The sequence below is a fragment of the Coffea arabica genome, chromosome 4e, assembly GCF_036785885.1.
Source record: "Coffea arabica cultivar ET-39 chromosome 4e, Coffea Arabica ET-39 HiFi, whole genome shotgun sequence".
Taxonomy (NCBI): domain Eukaryota; kingdom Viridiplantae; phylum Streptophyta; class Magnoliopsida; order Gentianales; family Rubiaceae; genus Coffea; species Coffea arabica.
In genome coordinates this window covers 7,526,668-7,536,974 of record NC_092317.1, presented here as the reverse complement: position 1 = coordinate 7,536,974, position 10,307 = coordinate 7,526,668, and the positions used below count along the sequence as shown (strand labels likewise).

The window sequence follows — 10,307 nt, the reverse complement described above, 5'->3', positions numbered from 1 at the left end:
CTATAAATTGCACTCCTTACTTAAATCAATAAACTACACTCCTTAACTTAAATCAATAAACTATACTCCTTACTTAAAATAGTGTAGTTTATAGGCAAATACGTAAATCTTATTTAAAGTATCGGCTCTTTACAGATATTTTATTTTCAAATATTTAATTTATGATAAATATATTAACATTTGTAATTAAAAATTAAAAAGTGTTAAAGTAATATTCTTGCAAAAAAAAAATCAGTAGGTTATCTATTTAATATAAATTAAATATTTTTTAAAAAATAAATGGCCTCATAAACTATTAATTTTTTATGACTTTCATCCATTACATGAGTAAAGTATTAGCTCTTTATGAGTATTTTATTCTGAATCATTTAATTTATGTTAAATACATAAATATTTGTAACTGAAATTGAAAAAGTGTTATATTAATATTTCTACGGAAGAAAAACTGGTAGGTTTTGTGTTTAACAAAAATTAAATATTTGAGAGTAAATACAAATCTATTTGAGAATAAATATTTGTGATAAAATAAATGTTTGAAAGTAAAATACATGTAAAGAGCTGGTACTTTAAATAGGCAATACATATTTGCCTATAAACTACACTCGTTAAAGTTTATTAATTGTTAATTAATTTGTAATACTTTGCCATTCATTGGACATGTGGCACAAAGGACAAATCAGGTACAAAATTTTAATTTCACTCTCTAAAATAATATTTTAATCATTTGGACTGAATTTATAAAGGATTAGTAACTTCAGGGGAGGTCAGTGTAATTGTTCAAACCACAGGGGTGGTAAGTGTAAATGTCAGAAATCTCAGGGGAGGTTTCTGAAATTATCCCTAAAAAGTACTACAATAATTATTCAAATAAGCTTTCAAATAAACTCCCATCCAAACAAACACTTGTGTTTCAGCATACACGAGGGTCGTTAGGGAACAAAACTACTAAGACTGCAGTAGAATGATATCCCTCGTTGAATGGCATGGACCAGAATGTTTGGTCAGGATAAAAGACCATCCTGGGGAAAATGACCATCATCTGAAGTCCGGGCAACCTGGAATGTGCCACGATCCTCACTGCACAACGTGCCCAAGCTACAACTGTGTCAAAGGGCCACAGGCGAAGTCCAAATCATCCGAGACAATGGAACAAAAGGTATCATAACTGCCATTAGATTGAATTTTTCTCTAGCAATTGGACAATGATGACAAGTTCTTTTGGATTGCTTTAAATCTGAAGTCGGTAAAAGTTTTCCATGACATTGGCGATGAATTTTAATTCCAGCTCTGCACTTGCAATTCAATGTTCAATTGTTAAACATAACAGAAAGGAATTTCAATCAAGTCACCTCCCTTTCAAACTTCATCTAGTCCCCTCCTGGCCTACAAGGTAAAAAGAGTGTCCACTTTTCTATTTTGGTATAGACAAAATGCAGCAGAGTCAGGAATCCTGAAAGAAATTTAAGATATAAATATTTAATTAACATCTTCATCCTGAAGATTGTCTCCCTTTCAACACATGCAACTTCACAAAAATTTCAAAAGAAATCAACCACATGATGACATAAATTCTAGAATCCATAGACTTCTTAACAATCAGTTGCCTCAGTCTAGCCATATCTCTAACTTTATGAGTCCAGATGATTATAAAAGAGACCAACAAAAGAAGAAGAAAAAGGTAAACGAAAATGCAGAAACAGAACCTTGATAAGAGAGAAGTCGGACAGCCTATTTATCAAACAAACTAAGGGCAATCACAAATTTTCTGAAAAAACGCACCAATTTTCACCCCCCAAGAAAAAAAAAATGGCGTGGACACCCCCAAATTCCTACACTCTGAAAATGCAGTAGTTAGTTTAATACTGTAAAAAAAGTATCTAAAATTTACAGAAATGACTAGGCTAAGCCTCAAGTTCTTTTCCTTTTGTAAGGTTATGGTCAATACCAAATTAGACTCCAAATTGAGAATTTGAAAATGAATATCACTTTCCATTCACCACCAAAAATGCCCAAAACATTTTGCTAACCTTAAAAGAGTAAAATGAATATATTTAGGATCTATAATCACTATAACAGCAATTAGAAATATACCTATCAAAAATCTTGGGTCCAATTACAAGTCCAAGGAGAAACCTCGGAAAGCATAGAATTTAGCAGTGCTGAAGCGGTTGCGCTGTGAAAAGGAAACATTGATCCGGCACTTATACAGCTCATTTCAACTGGAGACCTATAAATACCACCCCACAAAATCATAATTCATATTTCCCATTTCAATTTAGATTATATCCTATTGCACCTGGGGAAAAAAAAGATTATGAACAATATAGTTCTACCTGAATTTGCGAGCTGAGAGAGGATTTTCAGTAGGGATGCGAAAAGTGGAGCGACTGGACTTTGACTTGGCGCCAGTAAAAACTTCTCCCGCAGCAATCCGGGCGGATGTGGTGGCTGAACGAAACATAGTCCTAGCAATGCTGGCAGCCATGGTGGCTGAACAAAAAGCTCAAACAAGGGTAGAGGAGAAATTAATTCTTTCAAACCGGTCCTGGGCTTTTTGAAGGGTTTAAGCGATAAAAAAATAATTAAACCTTTTCCTATTTTCTTTTCACCCCTCTTCTTTTTCCAATGTTCTATTAAAATATTTTATGAAAATTATTAACCAATAATCTTATGCAATTTTTTCCCATGACCAAAAGAGTCTTTTTCACATAGGTTTTATCCCTATTTGTTGTTTCAACTTTCAAATATCAACTGACGGTATGGTCATGCTAGAACAGATTTAATTTTAGATTCAGATAGAATTTAAGTTACAAGTTGTAATGCTTTGCTGTCTCTTTCAAAAAAAAAAAATATTTTTTGGTAATAAATAAGATAGATACATTCCAAATAGTACTAGACAACTGTAGCCGAAGTTCCATAAATTGTATACAAATTCTTTTCAAATTATTATATACTTGCAGATAATGAAATTTCCTCAATTAACATATTTTACTCATAAAAGAAATTATTTTTCTAGATTACAGAGGTAAAATGGAGTAGAATAATATTAATACTGACAACACCATCTTGCAATTAATGAAATAAAAGCATTACTCTTCAAAATACATGGGACTTTTTTATTGATGACTTTCCAAACCTAAGAATTTATTGGTCTTAGAAGAGTTTCATTCTTCCGATATTTTGCTGTAATATCTTATTGCATTTAGGAGAAATTGATTTTTAAAGGGTCGAATCGGATGTTTATACTTGAAGATTGATCATTCAAAGCAATCGCAATGCTAGAAACTCTCATCCTTTTACTTGAAAGATATTCAAAAATGCCACAAAAAGTTTTTTAAAAAATTAGGAAAAACTTAGGCAAATTTTTTAGATTACCTTATTACTCTAACCTTTGGTACAATTATTTCAACTTTTTGTTATATATGGACAAATTTCAGATAAATCTCTAACATAACTATATCTTCCAACAAATTAGTTGTTTGAGAAGATAATTATTATTACTAATTCCTAACAAGCTGTTCAAATTAATTTAAAGTGCCTATTATGCCCTCTAAAAAGAATTTCAATTTGGTCCTTAAATTCCAACAATGCATCTTCTAAGCACCTCACATGCTAATTTTGCCAACATAACTTCCAATGTTACAATTGCCTCAATCTAGCCATACTTAAATCTTGTTCACTGAATTATCCCTTCAATTATGAAATTTGGTCCAATCCAGCCCTTCACAAAAAGACTCTGCCATCTTTAGCCCACTCTTTATCAAAACAATTCAAACTGGCTTCCATCAAAGATTAGATATTTATGTGAAACATCCAAAGCATCTTTCTTGCCCTTTTTTTGTGTGTGTTTTAGGAGTAAGGAGGATTCAATCATGCAACAATTCTGTCCTTGAGAATTTATAACCATTTTTTATTTAAAAAAGAAAAGAAAGAAATCCTAACGTACAAGTATTGTGAACTATATTTGTGCCCCTCTTTCCTCCCGACTTGACTGTTTCTAGCAGAGCAAAGTCCACCTAGAATTGCTTAGTGTTTTACAATATTCAAAATGGTGGCCATGGCTGAACTTGACAAAATAACCATCAGCAGTCCTTTGTTTCTCTTATCTAAGCTGACTTGAAGAAACTTGAACTAGTCATGTGTTCTGTTACCTAACTTGATTCAAGAAACTTGAACCAATCCTCAAGCCAAAGCAGCAAGCAGTTGATTTGACAAAATTTACAGAAGAACAATTACAGATAAGTCATCCATTAGGGAAGCAATCAAAGATGTATAGCAAGAATCAATTCATGTGTCATGCTATAGCATAGTGTGAGAATAAATTCATTAACCAACTAATTAAGTCTACAATCAGCAAATCAGATAGTAAAAAACCGAAAAATCAAATGCATAGCAGCCAATTTCACAATTTCCGACAGATCTAAAACAATCCAAAAAAAAAAGAAAAATCTTCATGCATCCATCTAAACAACCGTAAATCAACGGAGAAACAAGTATCAACACCTCTGCTTCCGTGCGAAAGTGTGTGAGAGAGAAAGAGATAGGGAAAGAGAGGGAGAGAGAGGGCAGACCTTGAACAAATGAAGAAGAAAATGCTTGGACGGAGATAGCTCTCTCGCTGCCGAGGGCTGTAGCCTGTAGTGAGAGAGAGTGAATGAAGAGCGACAGAGAAACTGAGCAAGAGAACGAGGCGCATGAGGCGTTTTACTGTTTTAGCCCTTAATCCTATAGCTCACAAACTTGTGGTTCTTTTTTTTTTTTTTTTAGTTTAATTGGTGAGATTTAGTGTTAAAAAAATATCATTATTTATTATTGAAAAAATACCCTTCTAATATTTATTATTATCCACTCGCATCTTCCCGCTCTTGCATAATTATCACTGCAGTCTTGCTGTGTTAGTCCTCCAATATTAACTAACGCATTGCATGACCTTCTAAAAATCTTGGCTCCGTTTAGATTGACCTATTTTTTAAAAGTACACAATGTTACAGTGATATACAAATAAAAATAATTCAAAAAATATTTCATCCATACAATATATTAAATATTTCAAAAAGCATCCATAGTAAAAGGTTTTAATATATATTATTACAGTAAAATATTTCAAAAACACACTAGAAACAACTAATCCAAACAGAGCGCTTGTCCATTACTATTAATACTCATCCAAGTCTTCCGGCTAATTTCAATAAAAACAAATCTTAACACTTTGAAAAAAAACCTCTTTTGCTCAAATTAATTTTTTAATCTATATTTTTTATTATTTACTTTTGTCTAAAAGATGCACATACATAGAATGTATTTCACCCCACTGGTTAATCACAATGAGTACATAGCTAGTAGACAATAATTAATCTTCTTAATCCTTTTCAACCATCCCATATTTGATTATCTAATGCATTGCGTTAATAGTTAGTGTGTAATTCTTATACAACAATTTATGGCATTCCCATCTCGTGCAGTGTGTCAATTTACATATTAGTTATAATTAGGGATATAGGGAAGGGACCTAAGGGTCCTAAGTTTAAAGTGCTAATTTAAGCCTTGTTTATGTTTTTTCACTAGTATTTTTTCCCCCACATCAACCGGTATATACAAAATGATTTTTCTATTATAAGTTAAAATTGATTTCATTTTGTACCAGTAAGAAATTTTTTTTTTTGGAGTTTTATTTCAAGGGAAAATTTATAGGTCAACACAAACTATGAAAATGATTAAAAGTGAATTAAAAACGGAGGGAAGAGGAAAAAGGAAAAGAGAGAAATATAAAAATCTAATTATGAGGCCTTGTTCTCTCAATTGCTTTGGATTTTACAAAATCTAATTATGAAAACGGATGATAGAGAATAATTCGAATCAGCAAAAGCTATTGTTTGAATGATTATGAATTTTAGCATTTTCAATAATTTAAAAAATCTATAATTAGAATGCAAGAGTAATTTAAGAACATTAAAAAACTCATTATATATTTAGAATCTATAATCAATTGAAATAATCAATGAAAAACAAGCTCTAAGTAAATTTGGTCCATGCCTCTTTACGTTACATTGGCCTTAAACAAAACATTAAAATGAGTCTACTTTGTTGAAATGCCTTGTCCAAATCAAGTAGCTAACTAAGCGAATCAAAGATGGCCCAAGAGGTCCGGGCCCAGAGCTGATATTTGAGATATAGGGCTTCACACAGGCGTAATGTTAGACCTTTATTCCTTTCTTTTCTTTTTTGTCGAAACGATAAGTTAATGATATCATATCTTAAACTCTTTTTTTTCTGTCAAAACGATTTTTCTTTTTGTCGAAATGATAAGTTGGTATTGTTAGACCCCTTACTCATTTAACACGGACATGACTAAGACCAACTATTGGGTCTCGGTCCACTGGTCAGGGAGAGTCTCTTTTAAAGTTCTCCCTTGCATTAGGTCAAGTGCAGTAGTGCACTTGTATAGTTTTGTAGTTCATCCCATTCCTGATACAAGTTCTATTGAGTTCCCCTACATTATGTATCTGATGATTTACGTCTCAATCTCTGTACAATTTTCTTTGGACTCTCTCTTCCTCGCAGTGGAGATTGGTGTAACGAGCATGATAATTTATTGTCGGGAAAACTAAAAAAAGAAATAAGGCCGTATGTTCCTAAAATTCAAAAACAAGTTTGGATTTGGAAAAATAAGGCCGTATTTTTTGAAGAAAAAAACAAACAAGCAAATTCATTCCAAGGTCAGCAAGGGCAGCATGAATCACATCCACGGGGAAGTTTACAAACCAAACTCCACTTCCCTCAAAAGTCAGAGACAAACTCTTATCTTAGCTAAAATGTGAACTGGAACATTGCTAGTCCTCTTTTAGTCTTTACATGAAACACCTTGACAAAATCAAAGTCAGCCATCATGAGCTCTAACTAAAATTCAACCTTTTTTTTTTTTTTTTTTTGCAGGAAAACTAAAATTCAACTTAATTCTTTGAGACATTAGCAAGATGTAGTCAAGAAGTCCCAATCTGACTCCTCAACCCCTCCCCTTTGTACAGTTTAGAGTTTTCTTTTGAACCAAAGAAAAAAGAATAGGAAAAACCCATCTAGTTCCCTTCAAAATCAAAACCACAACTTAATAAAAAGAAACCAAGACCGTGAAGGTAAATTAGTGAAGATATTGGCATGTGACCTTGAGGTCTCTGGCTCCCTCAAATCCTCCTTTCTCTCCCTTTCCCCATATAAATTTGCTGTAGATTCCTTGTTTTTTTACCCCTAATGAAAAGTTGCTATAGATTCTTTGTTCTGTTGAAAATGATTTGAGAGATCCATTCCTAAGTTCATATATGATCTCTTTATTTCCTTTTTTCTTTTATGTATGTTTGGTTTGCAGAAAAGTTGAAGAATTTTCTTGCACTTTCCTTCACTTTTCTCATTTTCATATACAGAAAAATCTACAGGATTTTGAAGGAAAATGGGTGGGTTAGACTGACCCAAAATTTTTTTTTTTTTTATGACCTTAACTAATTATTTCTAACTTCCCACTTTTCCTCAAAATTTTTGTTGGTAACCAAATATAAGTCGAAATATGATTTTCAATTTGCTTGCTTTACCTCACTTTCTTGCACTTAGCTTTCCTCTATTCAAACAAAATCATTCAACATACAGTAATCTTTATATATAAGGTCTCGTCTTTTAAAAAGGGTACCATTAGCCAAATCCATTACTGATATTAAAATGATCTTTCCAATGTTTCAAAAAAAAAATTTGATATTTCCAACTTCGAATGTATAAGGACAGGCTGCCGTTGATAAGGATGACAATTTTTAGGAAATAAACCAAATTTCTTTTTGTCAAATTATAGGGTAAATAAACAGACATTATTGAAATCTCCGAAATACTACTATATGGTACATGCTCCAAAGGGATATGTCTAATACGCTTCGGGATTGAACCTGTTGGACTGGATGTAAAAATCCAAGAGATTGGAATTAACGGGCGGTCTATCCTACAAAACTGAATTGCTAAAATATGAAGAGGTCATACAATAATGTAAAGAAATCTATTATAATTTGATACATATATATATAAGATAAAAAAAGTAATAAAAAATATATTTACCAAAAATAAATATTTTTTTTTTTTGCAGAAACTACAATCCGAACAAGGACAATTTTCTTCAAAATAGATGTTTGAGGAAATGTTACGGACAATAACATTGACGTCAACCACGTGCAAACTATATATATTCTGTAATTTACCATCACGTTGTTCCAAGGTTTGACTCTCAAATAATTATTATAATCTCTTCGACTTTTAATCCCTTCTTTCAATCATTTTTTATCTCGTGGTCAAACACCTATTATCCTAGAAAGAGGCTTTGAAGTGTGAAGCTCGTATCTAGGTTGGTCATATTCAAATTATTTGACAATTAACAGTTTAACACAGTCTAAAATCTCGTATAAAATCTATACAATATACTCCTTCCGTCCTAATTATTTAGTCATGTTTCGAGAATCTAACTTTTTAAAAATATTGGTTTGATTGTAATATTTGTGATTCTCTTTTCAATTTTACTCCCATAAATTTAAAATTTAAATTTAAATGATAACATGCATATGATTATAAAAAGAAATTATATTGAAAAGAGAGGTTAGAATGTGTTTTGATTTTTTCAACATAAAAAATATTTTGAAATATCTCAAAATGAAAAGTATGACACTTTTATTGAGACGAGAAAGTAAGAAAGAAGAGAGTCATTGCCTCGTATAAGCTACAATGTCACTTTTTAAATTTCTTAATTTACTCTTAGGCCCTGTTTGGCACTAGAGTTTTTTTTGTCAAGTTTGTCTGCTACAAGTTTTTTAAGAATTTTAACTACAGTAACCTCAAAAAAAAATTTAAACTATACACTTCAAAATATTCAAAAATTTACACACTTCAAAAATTTTTTAAAAAACTTCTACAGTAAGTTACAGTAAAGTTTTAGACAAACACCCAAAAAACTCACTTGCCAAACGGAGCCTTAGTTACAAGAATAAATTTGCTCTAATTTATTCTGAAAAATCCACTATCAATTAGTGATTTCGTTTAGATTACCCATTAACTATAATTTTTTACACCAATTCTCATTTACCTTCCTCAACTTTCATCATCTTCATATCTAAAAAAAACTTTAGAACTAGAAAATTTTGATAAATTTGCATATTATATTATGTTATGTGCAAGTGTGTTTTTTTTTTCAAAAAAAAAAAAGTTTGAATAGCTTTTGTTTCAATCACCACCACGGGTCAGAGTATATCTCAATACTATACATCGAAGTTCTTATAGATTTTTCATTAATATATCTCTCATATTAACAGAGATCACCCCACTCTTTTTTTTTGCTTGACATGATAAATTTTAATCTACACCTACACCTACCTATATTAGGAGGAGGGCGAGATCCAGGGAGAATGCGGAAGGGATTGAACCACCATCGATTCAGAGTTCAGACGGGTGTCTATGCATTCACTGGCAAAATTTTCTCAAAAAATTCTGGATTAGAATGCAGGCTAAGGGATTTGGTTGCACATTTAGGCTCCGTTTGACAAGTGAATTTTTTGGATGTTTGTCTGAAACTTTATTGTAACTTACTGTAGAAATTTTTTAAAAAATTTTTAAAGTATATTTTTTTGAATATTTTGAAGTGTATAGTTTAAAAACTTTGATAAGTTTTTTAAAAACTTGTAGCAGATAAATTTAACAAAAAACTTATCTGCCAAACAAGGCCTTAATTTCATTTGAAAATAGTATTGTATGGATCTTAGGGGCTGCTTGGTTAAAGGGTTTGGGAATCACAAAATGGAATAAACCCCTTATTTGTTGCTTGGGTTAAGCCTATTGGAATGCCATTTTTGGAATCATTCCTAAAAAATCATTCCCGAGCAAATTGGGAGGTTTTGGACAAAACCCTCAACTCATTCCCTCAGACAATATTTATCACGGATCTACCCTCTCTTTCCTCTACATCACACGCTGCACAAAACCAGAGTCTTCTTCTTCATCAGTTTTTCTATCTCTTTTTCTTCAATCAATCGCAACCCATCACCTTCATCGGACATCTTCTTTCTCATTTCAAAGTCCCAAATTCAGGTTCACAAATAGTAGCAATAGCTTTCCAAGATCTGAAAGCCTAAACGAGAAATTAGACCATGTAGTAGATGATTTGCTTGAAAAGGTTGAAGCTTCCAAGGTGGAAATTGGAGAAGAGAAGATTTTATTGATTGGGCAAAACATTCCTTAGAACCAAACAATGTCATGAGTGGTGAAGTTCTGGTGAAATTTTTTGATTGTGTTCT

The 10,307-nt window shown here is 31.9% G+C and overlaps 1 long non-coding RNA gene across 1 annotated transcript; it reads right to left on the bottom strand.

The window, feature by feature from the left end:
* Positions 1 to 709: 709 nt before the first annotated feature.
* On the bottom strand, positions 710 to 4,726 carry LOC140005994 (uncharacterized). The gene is made up of 4 exons (XR_011813548.1): positions 4,572 to 4,726; positions 2,334 to 2,490; positions 2,092 to 2,227; positions 710 to 1,450 (listed from the first exon to the last, which is right to left on the bottom strand). It is a non-coding gene; the product is annotated as an uncharacterized lncRNA (long non-coding RNA).
* Positions 4,727 to 10,307: the final 5,581 nt, after the last annotated feature.